The sequence below is a fragment of the Erinaceus europaeus genome, chromosome 17 (genome assembly GCF_950295315.1).
Source record: "Erinaceus europaeus chromosome 17, mEriEur2.1, whole genome shotgun sequence".
In the NCBI taxonomy this organism is placed as follows: domain Eukaryota; kingdom Metazoa; phylum Chordata; class Mammalia; order Eulipotyphla; family Erinaceidae; genus Erinaceus; species Erinaceus europaeus.
In genome coordinates, this window is record NC_080178.1 from 43,043,404 (window position 1) to 43,062,802 (window position 19,399).

The 19,399-nt window shown below is 45.3% G+C and overlaps 1 non-coding gene across 1 annotated transcript; it reads left to right on the forward strand.

The window, feature by feature from the left end:
• The first annotated feature begins 18,408 nt into the window (after positions 1 to 18,408).
• On the forward strand, positions 18,409 to 18,534 carry LOC132534185 (small nucleolar RNA SNORA3/SNORA45 family). Its single transcript, XR_009545858.1, has one exon. It is a non-coding gene; the product is annotated as a small nucleolar RNA SNORA3/SNORA45 family (small nucleolar RNA).
• Positions 18,535 to 19,399: the final 865 nt, after the last annotated feature.

Consider the following 19,399-nt stretch of genomic DNA (forward strand, 5'->3'; position numbering starts at 1 on the left):
CCAGATGGTTATAAAAAAGAATTCTACAAAACCTTCAAAGAAAAACTAATACCTCTACTTGTAAAAGTCTTCCAGAAGATTGAAGACACTGGAATACTCCCTGCCAGCTTCTATGAAGTCAACATCACTCTGATACCAAAAGCAGGCAGGGATATAAACAAAAAAGAAAACCTCAGATCAATATCTCTGATGAACAATGATGCTAAAATACAGAACAAGATTCTAGCCAACCGGATACAGCAGTATATTAAAAAGATTGTTCATCATGAACTATGTGATCCAGCACATCAACAAAAGCAAGACTGAAAACCACATGGTCATATCAATAGATGAAGAGAAAGCCTTTGACAAAATACATGGCTTTATGAGTGGAAAGATATTCCATGTTGGTAGAAGTAACATCATCAAAATGAATATACTACCCAGAGCCATATACAAATTTAATGCTATCACCATCAAGATCCCAAGCACATTTCTAGGAGAATAGAACAAATGCTACAAATGTTTATCTGGAACCAGAAAAGACCTAGAATTGTCAAAACAATCTTGAGAATAAAAAACAGAACTGGAGGCATCACACTCCCAGATCTCAAATTGTATTACAGGGCCATTGTCATCAAAACTGTTTGATACTGGAACATGAATAGACACCGTGACCAATGGAATAGAATTGAGAGCCCAGAAGTGAGACCCCACACCTATGGACATCTGATCTTCAACAAAGGGGATCAGACTATTAAATGGGAAAAGCAGAGTCTCTTCAACAAATGGTGTTAGAAACAATGGGTTGAAATAGGCAGAAGAATGAAACTGAAACACTGTATTTCACCAAATATAAAAGTAAATTCCAAGTGGATCAAGGACTTGGATGTTAGACCACAAACTATCAGATACTTAGAAGAAAATATTGGCAGAATTCTTTTCCGCATAAAATTTAAAGACATCACCAATAAAACAAATCCAATTACAAAGAAGACTAAGGCAAGTATAAACCTATGGGACTACATCAAATTAAAAAGCTTCTTCACAGCAAAAGAAACAACTACCCAAACCAAGAGACCCCTCACAGAATGGGAGAAGATCCTTACATGACGTACATCAGATAAGAGTTTAATAACCAACATATATAAAGAGCTTGTCAGACTCAAAAACAAGACAACAAATAACCCCATCCAAAAATTGGGGGAGGACTTGGACAGAATATTCACCACAGAAGAGATCGAAAAGGCCTAGAAACACATGAAAAAATCCTCCAAGTCTCTGATTGTCAGAGAAATGCAAATAAAGACAATGAGACACCACTTCACTCCTGTGAGAATGTCATCCATTAGAAAAGGTAAGAGCAGCAAATGTTGGAGAGGTCGTGGGTCAAAGGAACCCTCTTACACTGCTGGTGGGAATGTCAATTGGTCCATCCTCTGTGAAGATAGTCTGGAGAACTCTCAGAAGGCTAGAAATGGACCTACACTGTGATCTTGCAATTCCTCTCCTGGGATATATCCTAAGGAACACAACACATCCATCCAAAAAGATCTGTGTGTACATATGTTCTTAGCAGCACAATTCTTAATAGCCAAAACCTGGAAACAACCCAGATATCCAACAACTGACGAGTGGCTGAGTAAGTTGTGGTCTATATACACAATGGAATACTACTCAGCTCTAAAAAATGGTGACTTCACCATTTTCAGCCGATCTTGAATGGACCTTGAAAAAATCATGTTGAGTGAAATAAGTCAGAAACATAAGGGTGAATATGGGATGATCTCACTCTCAGGCAGAAGTTGAAAAACAAGATCAGAAAAAAAAAAAAAAGAAGTAGAACCTGAAATGGAATTGCATATTGCATCAAAGTAAAAGACTCTGTGGTGGATGGCTGGGAAGAATACAGGTCCAAGAAGGATTCCATGGTGGTGGCAGGGATCCTTGTGACTCTGTGGGTCACCAGAAGCCAGCTCTCTAGCCATGTGTTCATCTTCCAAGGAGCCGGGGAGGTAGGTACTGCCAGGAAATGGAGTAGCCTAGAGGAAGCCTGGCATGATGCCTCATCTGGACACTGCACTCCTTTGCCATGTGCACGACCACTGCATTGGAGGAACCTCCAGACCTATGGGCTTTTTGCACCCTCTCTCACTTGAGGATCCCTGCGTGCCCCAGGTGTGGAGGGAGGAGGGCTGGCTGCTGCCTCCCTGTGTCTGAGCCTGTCCTGTGTGGAACCCCCACGCTGCCCTGGGCATCACTCACCTCCTGGTCATGGCCCTGGAGAAGGAAGGCGTCCCTGCAGCTGAGGCCACCAAGAAGATCTGGATGGTGGACTCCAGGGGACTCATTGTCAAGATGTGTTGGTCTGGGGGCAAGACATGGGGTGTCTTACAGCAGCTGGAGATGGGGTGTTCACCTGTGAGGAGGCAAGCCTGGCAGGCAGGAGAGAGAGGAGGTCGAGGAGGGCAGGGCCTGCTCTTTATTTGCATTGATGGATTGATTGATTTTGCCACCAGGGTTACCACACTGCTTCACTATTCCTGAATGCCATTTTTATTGCAGAGAAAGGGAGAGATAGAGAGGAATACATAGGGAAAAAAGGAGAGGGAAGTAGAGAGAAGGGGAGACATCTGCAGCACAGAGTGATTCCCCTCAGATGTCACTCAGAGCCTGAATTCAGGTCCCAGATTCCACTAGCAAAGAAAACTGGGGAGAGGGACAGGAGAGACAGTTCAAAGGTCAGAGCTTAAAATGTAAAAACCTGGGCTAGGAGTTGACACACCTGGTAGAACACACACGTTCCCATTTGTGAGAACCTGAGTTCAAGTGCCTGGTCCTGACCTGCAAAGGAAAAGTTTCCCGAATAGTAGAACAGGCTGAACATGTCCCTCCTTACTCCGTTTCTATCAGTCTCTGTCTCTATAAAAGAAGGGAGGAAAAAGAAAAGAGAATGCTTCGAGCCCCTGGCTCACCACCTGCAGAGGAGTTGCTTCACAGGTGGTGAAGCATGTCTGCAGGTGTTTGTTTTTCTCTCCTCCATTCTGTCTACCCTTCCTCTCTCCATTTCTCTGTGTCCTATCCAACAATGACAACATCAACAACAATAATAATAACTACTACAACAATAAAAAAATAACAAGGGCAACACAAAGAAAAATAAATAAATATTTTTTTCAAAAAAAGAAAAGAGAAGAAAAGGAGGAAGGAGGAAGGAAGGAAACAAAGTGGCCACCATGAGCAGTGGAGTTGTGTAACCACTGATCCTGGACAATGACACTGCTGGCAATAATGATAATAATAAAATTAAAGTTTAAGAACCATGGACACCTGCATCTGAGAGCCATATATTTCAGTGGGCAGGGTAGATACCTTGCCATGCACTTGAATCACATTCAAACCCTAGCACCACATGGGAGGGTGTCACTGTACTGGGAGAAGCTCTGGTGCTGTGGTGGCTCTCCTTCTGTGTGTGTGTGTGAGTGTGTGTGTGTGTGTGTGTGTGTGTGTGTCTCGCAAAGAAGTATGAAGAGTACACTCTGTGGCTCAAATGCAGCAATTTTGCCCGGGTTCCCCACAGCCACATGCCTTCTTCCTCTCCTGCAGGGGAGGAGTCATCTGAGCCCTGAGAAAGAGACTTTTGCCCAGGATCATGCTGAGAAGGGCTCCTTGGAGGAGGTGGTGCAGCAGGTGAAGCCCACAACCATCATAGGTAGGAGGATATGCCAGGCTCGATGATTTTGGTAGGCTGAGCTCCTCGGGTTGCAGGAGTGGCCCCAATTCAGCTTGATGTGCAGTGTCTACATCAACTCAGAATCCTTGTTCTCACAGCCCTGTGTGTGTTCAGTGAAGCCACCCCATCATTTGCTTGTCTGGGGAGACCAGTGCCTGTCTGCTGTCTACTGATTGTATGGTGTGGTGGGTGGCGAAAGGAACCTAATAGAAAAATTCAGGCCGTGAATATCATCGACAAGGGCTTTGTGTGCTCCTGGTGCAAGGTTCTCCAGTCTAGGCATGCAGGGTGGGGTGGGGTGGGCATCGAGTCGCAGCCAGGGTCAGGGAGGGAGATTCTTATAGGTGAGGAGAACAAGCAACTTAGGTGAGAGTTCAGTGGGCATTTTCCATGACATTAAGTGTGGTGGGTCTGTGGTTTAGGAAACTGCTAGCCTCCAGCAGGCATTCCAGGGAGGAGCTGGTATTGCTGGGTTCCACATTCTTATGATTGAGTGTTTTTAGCCACAAGCGCCTTCAATGGTCAGGCCGTCCCAGTTGTATCATTGTTACCTTTTTGGTTATATAGGGTGCCAAAGTCATTCTGGCTGCTTCCTACTAAATGAGGGCAACATGTGGTGGGGGTTAAAGGTAGGAATAGGTCTGTGGGGGCCCAACCTGCAGAGGAATGTAAGAGTGTAGGAGAAGCTGGTTGACAGATACTCTGCATAGCTCGTGAATGCAGGTCATAATGGACCTAAAAAGGCAGGGAGCAAAAAGAAAAAGCAAAGAAATTAGGATTAGAGTGGTATCTCTGTAGAATCGTCTCATTCTCTAGATTCTTCTTTCGTTTTTCCTCTCTGTGGTACATGGGGGCAGAGGGAGGAAAAATAGGGAATCCGGAATTAGGCTGGGTGCTTCCTCCCCAGCTGTGCTGGTACCAGGTCTGTGAGGTTGAGGGTGGACTGGTTGTGGGGATTGGGGGAGACATCCTGGACTAATTGGAGGGGGTTTGATGGGATGGTGTGGGGTGGAATGGTGAATGTAGGGGTTTAGGCGAGCACACCACATCAGTCTTAGGCTGGGTGCCTTGTCCCCAGCTGCCCTGAGGGTGGACTGGGAAGGTGGAAGGATGGTGGTTGGGGTGGGGGATATTGAATGGGATAGAGTGGTTTGGGGTGTTAAATGGGGTAGAGGCAGGTCAACTAGTGGGGATAGGGGGGTGGGATTTGGGGTTGTTTAGTGGGTGCCTCCAATTCAGTTGGGTACCTCCTCTCTCAAGCCCCCCAGTCCACCCTCAACCCTCCAGCCCCTGCTACCAGGACAACTGGGAAGGAGACACAGGCAATGGTGAGAGGCCTTCCTCAAAACTGTGAAAAGGAGACAAGGACAGTGACCCCCGCCCCCAGTACCTGCTCCCCTTCCCCCAGCCTGTTCTTCTCCTATCACTCACTGCCACAAATGATGGGCCCCACATGAGAGATGGAGAGGAAATGCCTTCCACCAAAATCAGAACATCTCCTTTAGAAGAGATTGTATCCCAGTGGGAAAGATAGCACGGTGGTTCTGCAAAAGACTTGCATGTCTGAGACTCTGAAGTCCCAGGTTCAATCCTCTGTACCAGAAGGAGGAGTTATCCATGGGTTACCCAGGATTACAAGTTGTTAATTGGCCGTTTAGAATATTTGTGGCCTCAGGAGATAGCGCAGTGGTTCTGCAAATGACTTTCATTTCCTTTATGTTCCAGTTTGATTCCCAGATCCACTATAAGCCTGAGCTGAGCTCTGGGCAAAAAAAAAGTTTGGTATATTGAGGCTTTGATAGCATCTGAAGGGATAGGCTCCATCTGTTTTGGCAAGTTCTCACATTTTAAGTCAGGCACTTGTTAACTTTCCCCATTGACAAATGAACATAAGACAAATGATCATCAGCCTTTCGCCTTTCCCAGGCTAGCTGTTAACCTCCATGGCCTGGGGCTGGAGGCTTTGCTCGTGGGTGGTGAGTAGAGACAGAGGGCTGAGGAGAGGGGACAGGTGCCCTCTGAGAGGATGGTCTGGGCTGGTTCCTTGCTGGTTGTCTCACTTTGTCCAGCACCCATTACCCATGACGACTCAGCCCCATCCCTAACTGACCACCCATTTACCCAGGATTCTCCAACTCTGTTCTTTACTGACTCTCCCACTTACCCATGATTCCTCATCTCTGTTCTTAATTGACTCTCCCACTTATCCATAACTCTCCAGCTCCATTCTTATATGACCACTCCATAAGCCTGGGATGGAAAGCCACGCTCCCTGCTTCAAACTTGTTATTTCCAAAGAGAAATACCCTGTCATCTGATCCACCCAGACTTCCCCATCCTCCACAAAAGGAAAACAAAGCTTCCTCGAGTAGAGGCAGACTGCAACACCGTTGGTAAATATATAACAGGCAACACAAGTGTCCCCACACTAAACCCAGATCTCTATCCTCTATAGAGTTCCCTTGGCAATCCCCACTCATTTGCATGAAGCCCTACAGATCCCCAGATCAGAGTGGAGGAAATGGGGAAAGGAGACAACTTGGAACCCCAGAAGGCAATTACTTGTCAAAATCTTTGGCATCTTCATCTCACTGCTGCTTCAGCACATCTTTATTCCATTCTTTCTGTAGGCTTAAATTGATTTTCTTTGTTCATTCCTGTTCTTTCTGCTAAATTCTGGGAGGGAAGGCAAGAGTATGACTCCATCCACTGAAACCACCTCCCCCCAAGTCCTCTGTCCTTTGGATTCAGTGGGAAATCTGGTTTTGCTCTCACTCTTTGAAATAAGAGGTAAAGGCAGATGCCAGGTGGTGGTGCACCTAGTTGAAAGCACACATTACAGCGTGCAAGACCCAGGCTCAAGCCTCAGGTCCCCAGCTTCAGGGATGAAGTGCAACAGGTATCTCTCTGCCTCTCTCCCTATCTCTATCCAAAATAAATAAGATTTTTCAACAAAAAAAGAAATAAAGATAGAAAGAAAGAAAGAAAGAAAGAAAGAAAGAAAGAAAGAAAGAAAGAAAGAAGAGTCAATGACATGAACAGAACCATGGAACCCTAGTTCTCTGACAACTGAGGAGTCCAGGTCTTTTAGCCAAAACCCTCTTTCTGTCAATGAATCTCCACTCAAAGATGCTCGTTTTCATTAACTTATCTAAAACGTCATCTTATAGGGTGGCATGTGACAAGCGACAGCCTCAGAGGGTGACTGGGGAGAGTCAGATGAGAACTAGGGTGGGATGAGCTAGGGCCAGTCATGGACTCTCCATGTGTCCACCCATGTTTCTAGTAAGGTGTCTAGAGGGAGAGGGGAGGAGAGGCAGAGAAAGGAGGAGAGGGTTATGGTGGGGAAGGAAGGCCCAAGCCCCTTACTATTCTTGGTTTTTCTGTAGCATGTGTTTGTCTTGTTGCTGACTTTCAATGTGGCTTGGGATCATTTTTCTTTTGTCTCCTTCAGTGGCTTCCATCTCTTCTTCCATACAGTCTATGCTTCACTGCATCTTTCTCATTTTTCCCAACAATGGTGAAGTGCTCATGGGCTCATAAATGGGCAGTCTGTAAAGTCGGTGTTTCAGCCAGAACAGAGAGGGCCAGAGTGAAGGCTGAAGCTTTGGGGTACAATGACAGGCCTACTGTTAGAGGAAGGAGCCAGGGCACCCCAAACTCACATGAGGAAACCAGGTAGATGGGTGGGGGCACAGTATTCTATCATCCACACACCAACATTCACAATGCTAGGTAGCAGTTTGTAGTTCTCAAAAAAGCAACCATCACTTTCCTGGGCTTCTAGGGATTTTTATATACCTCTTTTTCATCACATTTGTCCTTTCAGAGTTGAGCTTTTTAATCTACAATCCTGATAACTGGAAGAAGAGGAGGTAAAGGCACAGTTTATTCTAATGTCGACCAAAATCGTCATAACATGTCTACCAAGTAATAGTGAGAATAAGTGCCTAGGAAATAAAAGCTGGTACTTCCTTCTGGAAGCTTCTATTGCACTTGATGGAGACAGAACTTGGGGCCAGGTGGTGTCTCATCTAGGAGAGCACACATGCTGCCATGTGCAAAGGCCTGAGATCAAGTTCTGAACCTGCAAATGAGACACTTCACAAACAGTGGAACAGTGCTGCAGGTATCTCTCCTGCTCTCTCTTTCTCTCTTTCTCTCTCTCTCTCTCTTTCACACACACACACATACACACACACACATACACACACAGACACACACACACATACACACATTCTATATATATTTAAAAAAATGACTGTCAGAAATGGTGGAGCATCAGAGGCACCAAGCCCCAGATAACCATAGTGACAAATAAGGAAGGGATGGGAGGAAGAGACTAGCTTTATGGAGGCAGAAACTATCTCCATTTGGGGGAGTCTTTCCCAGATAAGTTTCCTTCACTGCTCTCCTAACATCCTCCCTGATCCAAATGCTCATCCTCAGTCCAAATGTAACCAAACACTCTCTTTCCTCAGGACTGGGAAATGAGAGGAATGTTCATCCCAGGAGAATGGCAGGTATGAACATGGGGAAGCCTTTCCATGATGGCCTGGACCCTACTTCCAGTCTGGGCCCCCACACTCCTGACCCTGGTCCTGGACCCCCAACAGACTGATCATAAACCTACACTGGGAAGGGTCCCTGCATTATACTGGCCCCTTCTTCCTCTACTAACACAACTGACCACCTGAAATGGCACCTAAAAATGTGTGGCTGTCTACATTCTGCTCTGCACTCATGCAACAGAGAAGAGTAAACCCTCCATTCATCCTCCAAACCCCTCCCCAATGCATTTATATAAGCTGTGAGGAGATCAGAAAGTAGCATCAGTTCCAAAATGTAGTACACCAAACATGCCTTTAGTCTGTTCCTGGAAACCTGGCCGTGACCCAAACTTCATTCTCACATGAAATGCCTGATTTGGCACACTGCCAGGCAGACATGCGCGGGACATCTGCAGTGGCCTTGTCTTGTCTGCTGCCCCCACTGCACCCCCTCTCAGTCAAAGCATTGCACTACCTGGTTCTTGAAAACTGCTTCCTTCTCCTTAAGCATTTAATAGCTCCATACAGTCTGCTCAGCCTCTAATCTATTTTTTATTTGTTTGTTTTTTCACACTGTAATATACCACACTGTAGACCTTGGCACGCTGCATGCACAGATACCATAGATCCTATAATGACATGATGGATCTATTCCTACCTTTTGCTTTCTTACCTTTACACTACTTTGTGTGCTCCCAAGAGTTTATTTCTCAAAGAGTGTGTTTGCTAAAAGGACATATGAGCAGCCATTGGCATGATGGTTTTGATAGGCTAAGCCCCTTGGTTTGCAGGAGTGGCCACAATTCTGCTTGATGTGTAGTGTCTACATCAACTCACAGTCCTTGTTCTCACAGCCATCCCCTGTGGGAGGTGGCAGAGAGATAGCAGGATTGCAGGTCTTTGCTCAACTTAGTGAGTGTTGAGAGATTCTGCTTGACTAGGACTGATTCATTAACACAGTAGCAGCACTCTCCTTGTAAGAAAACAATCTGCCATCAGAAGTTCTAGTGCAGGGAGGTTTTGAAGAACCACCTGGGCATGTGAGGTGATCTGGTGTTGCAGTGAAGCCAGGGAAACTGTGATGGTGTCTATAGTGAGCTGGAACTTGTCCTTGAAGTCTTGTGCTCTTAAGAGACTATTCTCCAAGACTCCTCTGGCCACCAAATGTAAGGTTAGAGATATGCAAGGTTGTTGTGGGGTAAACATCTGAGACCACTCGAGGCCAGTTGAGTGAAATTTGAGTCTTTATTTTAAATATTATTTGTTTATTCCCTTTTGTTGCCCCTGTTTGTTTGTTTTTTACCATTGTAGCTATTATTATTGCTGTTATTGATGTTGTCATTGCTTGGTGGGACAGAGAGAAATGGAGATAGGAGGGGAAGACAGAGACAGGGAGAGAAAGACAGACACCTACAGACCTGCTTCACTGCCTGTGGAATGACTCCCCTGCAGGCGTGGAGCTGGGTGTGCGAACTGGGATTCTTCCCCCAGTCCTTGTGCTTTGCACCATGTGCGCTTAACCCATGGCACTACTGCCTGACTCCCAGAAATTTGAGAGCCGTTATTAAGCCAGATGGTGACTACACTCAACAGCTAAAAGTACTGCTCAGAATGCTGTCTGGAGCTCAGTGTAGCACAGCCATTTTAGGGGCAGGTGCAGGAAGCAAGCTAGGTTACAGAAGCCCAACATGCGGTTGTTAGGGTGGTCTGTTGCTGCAGTCAGGATAACCCGTTATGAAAGCAATCAACAATTAATAATTTCAAAACACTAATAGCTACTTTTGTTAGCAAAGTGGTTGAACAGGTTCAGGTTAAGTCAAGATGGAGTCAGTTATGTTAAGGAAGTGGGGAGCCTGTCACATTCCCCACTGGTTTTAGGAGATGATACCTAAAATCTTTGGTCTACCTTGAAGATCGTCTTTGCCTGGTTCGATATTTTTAGTAATAGTATCCAATGATACATTTCTGGTTTTTAACTTGAATTCAATTCTAGGAATGGGTCAAAATGTTTGTCTGTTCACTGGACCTGAATAGAACACTAGGAGAATTCTCAGTTCTGAGCAGCACCGCATCCAGCCTGACAATTCTGAAATAAGTCTGTCTCCTGGGAGTGAGAGTCTGGACTTGGTTATGTGAAGTTACAGACTTAGAATTGTTCTCTTTTTATCCTGAGTCTGACTGTGGCCTGCCTTTTCTAAATTGATGTCTGAAAAGGTACTCTAACGCAGGATGGGTGAGGATGACTTTGGGTTTTGGTTTCAGTTTGAACGTGCTTTTTCCAGCTCTGTCACCAGATCCAGTACAGTGGTGTCAGAGTGGTATGTACTTGGCAGAGAACTTTGGAGGCCAGTGTTGATAGCCTTGTGGAACCTGTGGGGCATTGCACTCACCTAGGGAAGGAAGGAACACTGTTTGGATGTTTCTTTGAAGCTTCTGTGTTTGTATACTTGAATCGACAGTGTGAGGATTCTGGAGACTAAAAAGAGATGAGAGTAACGCCTGGTCTATAGTCCAGGACCTGGATAACTCACAGGCTCCATGGAAGCAACACTAGTGGAAGGCTTTCTTGGGAGCTCAGTGACAAAATCCTTGAGCTTACTATCCAATAAAAAATTTTCTCCCTACTCTTTTCCCTGATCCAGCTTTCTAATCTTTCTTCCAACTATGACACAAAATCCCCCAGATAGCCTGGGTCCACCTGTATATTAGATGTCAGGCTCAGGAAAAAGATACCTTATTTTTTATATTTATTTTCCATTTTGTTGCCCTTGTTGTTTAACATTGTTGTGGTTATTAATGTCATTGTTGTTGGATAGGACATAAAGAAATGGAGAGCAGAGGGGAAGACAGAGAGGGGGAGAGAAAGACAGACACCTGCCTCACAGCCTCACAACTTGTAAAGTGACTCCCCTGCAGGTGGAGAGCCAGGGGTGGAACCGAGATCCTTATGCTGGCCCTTAACGCTTTGCACAAATTGTGCTTAACCCACTGTGCCACCATCCGACTCCTGCAAAAATTCCTTCTATCTTCCCCCAAGATGGCTCAGAGAAGGTGGGTTCATTATGTTACAGAAATGATTCCCAAAGCACAAGACTTGAGCCAGTATTTGGTGCATTAGAGGACTTTATTACATCGGTGTATAAGAGACTCCAGGTCACTCTGGGAATTTCTCTCTGTACCTTTGAAAAGCACACAGTTTTATTGAGGTCCTACTCCACAGTGGAGTGGAGAGCAGGTTTGTTTCACTATTACAAAGTAGGCAGAAACAGACAAAGGCAATCTTTCCGGTAATCGCTATACACCTTCCTTATCTGTGGTGTGGGTAAAGAAAGGGAAGAACTAGTGCCTGGCATGCATCAGTCTAGAGACAGCTCAATTTACTCCCTAGTCATCAGTTTTCCTTTAGCACTGCTGTCTGGGGCCCATTAGCTTAGCAATGTGGAGGGGAGGGAAGGAGGGGTAACAACTACAGCAACTGTTTTAATTGCCAGGAGAGCAAGTACAAAGGAAATACAGTGTGAGGCTATGCCTCCATATCCTAGAGGAAAGGCACTTCTTCACCAGGCACATAGACTAAAGTATCCACATGGGGTAAATCAGGAGAGTATGCACTGTTGGTATGCTTCTAGTTCTGCTTCTGGGGTCTATTCTGTTACATTGCTTGATATTGTGGTCTATTTACATGGTCATTCTGTTACATTGGTTTGGTCTTGCTCCCCCTGCCTCCGGGAGATTTTGGTTTAGTCCTTGCTAGTTCTGGGCTTCTTCCTTCTCCCTGCCCCCAATTGTAAGTACTTCCTTGGTTCCTGATGTGGTGGCCAGGAGGAGAGAGATGGGGGAGCCCATTGTGTTGTGATTAGGTTGTTGGACTGTTTGCCTGCTCATGAATAAAGATTAAACTGCTTTCTCAGCTCAGCCATGAGTTTCTGGTCATCTATGTCTCCCACCCGTGAAGCCAGCCCAAAGAAAACAACAATGCACTCTGTGATCATCTATTTCTCATAATAATTATTCTTAATAGCTACATCTTATTTCATTGTATATATATATATATATATATATATATATATATATATATATATATATATATATCACAACTTTCTCAGCCAATCCTCTGTTGCTGGGCACCTGGGTTGCTTCCAGGTTTTAGCTATTACAAATTGTGCTGCTGAACATAGGTGTACACATATATTTTGGTTGGGTGTTACGGAGTCCTTGGGGTATATCCCTAGGAGAGGAATTACTGGGTCATATGGAAGGTCCACCTCTATCCTTGTGTGGGCTCCTCAGGCTGCTCTCCACAGTGGGCGGACTAGTTTACATTCCCAACAGTACTATAGGAGGTCTCCTTTGTCTGCACAATCTCTCTAGCATTTTTGCTGCTGTCCTTTTTGATGCATGCCACTCTTACAGGGGTGAGGTGGTATCTCAGTGTTGTCTTTGTTTGCATTTCTCTGACAATCAGTGACCTGGAACAATTTTTTTCATACATTTGCTGACCTTTTGGATCTCTTCTGTAGTGAGTATTCTGTTCATCAACTCTGCCCATTTTTGAATGGGCTCATTTGCTAACACATTTCTAATAGTGACTTATTCTTTTAAATATTAAATCTCCTAAAAGCTTAGACCAGGGAGTACAGATGCAACTGGTGGCATTATTTTCTAAGATAGAACTATATATAAATAACATTAAAGGACATAATTTAAAGGACATAAATTTTGGTGAGGTTTTCTATGATATGAAATCTTAACAATGGGATTTTCAAAGTTAACCCAATTGCCAAATAATTTGTTTATAGCAAGAGATTGCCTTCTTTTTAAAAAATTTATTTATTTATTTATTTCCTTTTGTTGTCCTTGTTGTTTCATTGTTGTAGTTATTATTGATGTCGTTGTTGTTGGATATGACAGAGATAAATGGAGAGAGGAGGGGGAGGCAGAGAGGAGAAGAAAGATAGACTCCTGCAGATCTGCTTCAGTGCCTATGAAGCGACTCCCCTGCAATTGAGGAGCCGGGGGCTTGAACCAGGATCCTTATGCTGGTCCTTGAGCTTTGCACCACCTCCACTTAACCCGCTGTGCTACTGCCTGGTTCCCAAGATTGCCATCTTAAACTCTGAGACAGCAGGAACCTTCCCCTTTCCCTATAAATCCAGTATTTTCTTTCTTTTTTTAAATTTTATTTTATTTATTCCTTTTTGTTGCCCTTGTTGTTTTATTGTTGTAGTTATTATTGTTGTTGTCGTTGTTGGATAGGACAGAGAGAAATGGAGAGAAGGAGGGGAAGACAGAGAGCAGGAGAGAAAGATAGACACCTGCAGACCTGCTTCACCGCCTGTGAAGCGACTCCCCTGCAGGTGGGGATCCGGGGTTAGAACCAGGATCCTTATGCCGGTCCTTGTGCTTTGCGCCACCTGCGCTTAGCCCGCTGCACTACAGCCCGACTCCCATAAAGCCAGTATTTTCTCCAGTTCTTAAATCTTAAGGGTGGGTCTCACTTTCTGGCATGCTTCTCTCAAGTCATACCAACTGATACTGCATCTGCGGATCTAACCTAATCAATGCAAGGAGTACCACCTTAGCTTGTTTCACGTTGGACTGTGTTCAGAGATGTCAGGTGTTGAATGTTACCGAGCTAGCTTCACAGGTGGAAGAGAGACTCATGGCTGAGTGGTACGCAGTTCAGTCTTTATTCATGTGGAATGCAGTGCAATCTAAGCTATCTCTAATCACAATCCTGTCCTTATATATCCTGAGGTGGAACTGTCAGGTCGGAAGAGGATGTACCTAGGATAGGGGGTGGGGAGGAGGAAAAAGCCCGAACCAGTGAGGATTAAACCAATGCTCTGGAGGCAGGGTGGTGGTTAATTATCAGTGTTATGTAAATAGACTGCAGTGTTAAACTGTTAGGGTGGTGCTTAGTTAAGCAGGATTAGAGACAGAGGCTTTAAGCAGGGGGGAGCTAGTTTACTGCCCAACAGAATGTCAAATCTTCAGCTTCATTACCCTGGTGAGACCTTTCCTAGCTCATAGGACTCCTTAATTCCATTTAGGGTGGTGCACTTCTTAACAAAGTCTCAAGACCTATATATAGACCAGGGCCCATGAACACATGCATCTATAAAGTAAGAGGAAATAAATACCTTCAAGCAAAAGTGCACAATAGTTTGCAGTGAGTCAAAAATGCAGCAAAGCAGAAAGATCTAAAAAGACACCATAAAGTACCTAATCAAATAGTTTCTACTTAGACCTAGATGCCCTCTTCCCTCCATCACTCCAAAGCTCACTTTGTCAAAATAAGGACTACAAAAGTTGAATAAGGGCATGAGATGGGCATACTTTAATGATAACTCTTTAGTCACTACCAGGACATCCCATCACCTGGGACTTTAGTCAGGGAGTCCTGGGATTCCCACAGAGACATGATGGGCCTAGACCTCTAAGTGATCTCTCTCACCACTGTCACTGGTCATCTCCATCAGGAACAACATAATAGACCCCTTTGTGGACCAATTATGTTGAGGACCTTGCAATCAAGCTGGATCAACAATGGTAGGACTATTATTCCATTCTCCAAATGGAGGTTGGATAACTTACTCTACCTATCACCAGAGGAAGATGGGTTCTGAAATTAATGCAGCCCAGAGTGTTCCTAGTAGTGAGCACAGAATGTGAACTCAGACCTACAGTGATACAGACGTTACAACAGACTTCTGTGCTGAATATGGGCTCCAGATCAAACCGGTGGGGTTTGTAGTTAAAAATATTTATATATTTTTCCCATATTTGGAAGCTACTCTCTTCCCTGATCCAGCTTTCCAGTCCTTTTTCCAACTATGACACCATCTCCCCAGAGAAGTTGGGTCCACCTGCATCTCAGATGTCAGACTCAGGCAAAAACTAATAGTCATGGGACCCTTGGAATATACCTAAAATAGGCCTACCTGCTTTTTCTAAAACAGAGACCCCAAAGTTTCATCTGTAATATTTTTGCCTTTAGGCTCATGATTAGTCAAATATTTGATCTACTTTATATCTTAACTCTTCTTCAGCCACCAAGTTCCAGATGATACCATGATGCCAACCTGACCTCTCTGAGCAGATGACACCATCAGGTGTCATGGAGCCCTGCCTCCCCAGGCCCTTCCCCTGCTAGGGAAAGAAAGAGACACGCTGGGAGTATGGATCAACCTGCCAATGCCCATGTTCAGCGGGGAAGCAATTACAGAAGCCAGACCTACCTTCTGCACCCCATAATGACCCTGGGTCCATACTCCCAGAGGGGTAAAGAATAGGAAAGCTATCAGGGCAGAGGGTGGGATACAGAGTTCTGGTGGTGGGAATTGTGTGGGATTATCCCCTTCTTATCCTATGTTCTTGTCAATATTTCCATTTTATAAAGTAAAATTATATAAATTTTAAAAAAGCCTTCAGAATTGTGTGGAATTATACCCCTCTTAAACCCACAATCATTATTAAATCATTGTCAATCATTATTAAGTCAGTGATATAAATAAAATTTTTAAAGAAATTAATTTTTTAAAGTATTTTATTTTATTTTTGAGAGCAATGCTGAGATAGTAATATACAGAGAGAAACACCAGAGCAGTGCTCAGGTCTTGCGGGAAATTGAACCTGTTACTTTTGGAGCCTCAGACATGACAGTCTCTTTGCATAGCCACTAAGCTATCTAATCATGCCCAATGCTTTTAAAAGAAAAAAATATTAATGATGAGAGAGAGAGAACAAGAACATTGCTCAGAAAAGACCTCAGGCTTGCCAGGTCATTGATTTATGAACTTCACTACCTCCCGTGCCACTGGAGGATCTGTCGTTAGTCAGATATGTGGAGTCCTGGGAGTCTTGAGATAGCCTGATCCAAGTGCCTTCTGCTAAAATCATCACTGTACCAAAGCCACACACTGTGGGCAGTTTGTCCTGACTCCCCCGTCTCCCAACTGCCTCATGACCCCTAATCTCTGACCTTACTATAATTAGAACATAATCTTTCTCTCTTAGGAGCCTCAGTACTTGCTCCAACAGTCCTGAATCAAGCTCCAGGATGCTTTAACTACTGTTAATTTGCCAGGGAGACATCATGGCGGTTAATAATAATAATAATAATAATATCTGTCATGCCTGAGGCTCGAATGTCACTGGCTCAACCTTCAGCACCACCTTAAGCCAGAGCTGAAAAGTGCTCTGGCTAACTTTTTAAAAATTAATAAAAAATAGAGCACTTGAGAGTTTAGACTTATATTCCTACTTCTAGAATGACTTCATCCACTTGACCCAGCAGGAGCACTGCCTGGAGGACACCCATCACTCAGTCTCATAAATATGCATCAGGGCTGAATAGGGCGGCCCTGAGCAGAACATGGGGTGGGGCCTAGAAACCCATCCCAGGCCACATCCACCTGGCCTGAGGGGGCGTGGCCCGACGGGGCGTGGCCTGGATCAGCGCCCACTGGACCACTGGAGAACTCAACTGGCGCCTGCGCACCTGCCAGGGACTCTTTCACTGACAGGATGGGGGAGGCCAGTCTGGCTTCCTCTAGCATTTCAATTCCCATCTGAGTTTTTAAAAGTTGGGCTGTGAACATCCCTGTGCATAATGTGAAGGCTTTAACTACTGCATCGGAAATTACAGAGCGGAGCCGTGTAGTGGGCCACCAAGGCTGAGTGGGCTGGTCCACGGCCCTGACTCCAGCGTCTTCCAGGCGGCTGGGCACGTAGTTGTGGGCAGTGTTCCTGCACCGTTTGCGTAGGAGCTGGGGTTGAGGGGAGACCCTCGGAGCCCACCTCTGCTGTCCAAGCACTGGTGGGCAGGGGTCCTGCGAGGAGAGGAGAGGCAAGGCGCTGCCTTAAGAGCCCAGCGATCACTCTCAGTCGTTGACTGGCCAGACACGTGCGGGCGGGCACGTGTCTTTGTCAGCAGTGTGGAGGCCGCCCGCCCGCCCACCCACAGAGGCTGGGAGCCCTTTGCCACACTGGTGACGGCAGGGGAACATGTCTGAGGGAGGTGTGGCAGTGGTGGTAGTGGTGGGAAGCTACATGCCTGCCTCCAAGAAGCAGAAGCTGAGCAGCAACTGGAACAGCAACCTGAACCTGTCCTGGGACAAGAATGTGAATGCGGTGTGGTCTGGGAGTGCAGGGCTCTGGGTGTGCTCTACTCCCATCCCACTGGCAGTGGGGGAGTCAGAGCAAGGACTCCTGGCTTTGTGAGGTTTTATAGACATTTATCACCCTTTCTCTTTCTTCCTTTCCCCTTCCTTCACCACCCGTGGTCACATTAAAAAAATAACAATGATAATTTTCTATATGAGACTGGAGCAGGAACCTGGCATGCGTGGAGTGGGGGATGGAACCTGCGAAGTGACTCCCGTGCAGGTGGGGAGCCAGGGGCTCGAACCTGGATCCTTCCACTGCTCCTTGTGCTTAGCGCCACCTGCGCTTAACCCGCTGCACTACTGCCCAACTCCCACATATATGTTTTGTTCTTTGCTTGTGATTGCTTTCAAAGAAAGGGTATAAATGTGGGATGGGGAGATAGCGTAATAATTATGCAAAAGAGACTGTCATGTCTGAGACTCCAAAGATCTCAAGTTCACTCTCCACACCACTGTAAGCCAGAGCTGAGCAGAAGTAAAAAGAAGTTGGGGGGGGTGACAGTGTGTGTGTAAGGAGAGCGTATAAATGTAATACATTTTTGACTGTTGAGTATTTGGGGAAGACAGACTTGGTTACATAAGTAATTACGTCCTTGGGGGAGACTGGTGGTGGCACACCTGATTTAGTGCCCATTATCTCCAAGTGCAAGTGCGAGGACGCAGGTTTGAGTCCACATTCCCCACCTCAGGGGCACACTTCACAAGCAGTGAAGCACATATTTCTCCCTTCCCTTCTCTATCTCCCCTTCCCCTCTCAATTTCTCTCTGTCTTGTCAAACTGGGGTAAAAAATGAAAACAAAAAAAGGCCACTGGAAGAGGTGGATTAGTAGTGCTGACACTGAACCCCAGCAATAACCCTGGGGGGAGGTGAAAACTTCTTCCTCAGTAGATTTTATTGATAAGTGGGAGGGATGACTGGTGATTTTAGTTGTTTTCCTCTACATCTGTTCCTTTTCCATCTCGGAGCTGTGGGTTATTGAAACTAGAGTCATTCTTGGGTACCATCTTTTGTCTTAGTGTGCTTGGGTCCTTGGAGTATCACTGCTGACCTTATTCTCTTGCTATGGCCCTCCTGGCATAGTCAACAGGGCAGGGACATGCATTACATTGATATGTACTAAAAATAGTGTCCACAAGAGGCCGATGTCAGGGCACTTCCTTAGTGGTTTGACCTCTAGGTTTGCATAGGAGACCTCCATTACACCAAGGTTACTTTGGGGAAGTTGGTAAGAAGCATTGCTATGTAAAGAGGAGTCAGAACTTTTGCTCAGTTGTCCACCCTGGACCTTGTGCAGAGTGCAGACACTGGAAAACGCTACCAGAATTAAGATTGGAGCTACTCCCATCCCTGATGTGGTGTGATAGGGCTGCTACAGGGCTCTGGAGGGAGAGCTCCCAAAGCCCACTGATGTCCTGAAGACCACATTCTTTAGCAGAAGGGCTGAGAAGCTGACTGAGGTGTAGGGGGAGCTTATGTCTTGTGAGTGTGAAAGCACACAGAGGAAGAGTCATTAAAAGTACTGATTTTGATTCAAAATCTTATGATGGTTTAAGAAAATAGAAAGCAAGTTTCAAGCAGTTTTCTAGATAAGTACTTGTCACCAAGCTTCTGAGTTAAGTGTTTGTAATAAAATGTTACCATGCAGCCAGTATTTGAAAATGTCATAACGGGGGGTGGGGAGCAGGTGGTGGGGCACCTGGCTGAGCACACACGCTACCGTGTGCACGGACCTGGGTTCAAGCCCCTCGTCCCCCCCCACCAGCAAGGGGAGAGCTTTGCAAGAGCTGAAGTAGAGCTACAGGTGTCTCTGTCTCTGTCTCTTCTCCCCTCTCAATTTTTCTCTATCTCTATTCAATATTAAATAAATAAAATAAAATAAATTTATTTAAAATGTCTTAACTGGACTGTTAAGTCTCTTTATGTATCAGAAAGTGATGGTATATAAAATACTGGCTTGTATTTTGG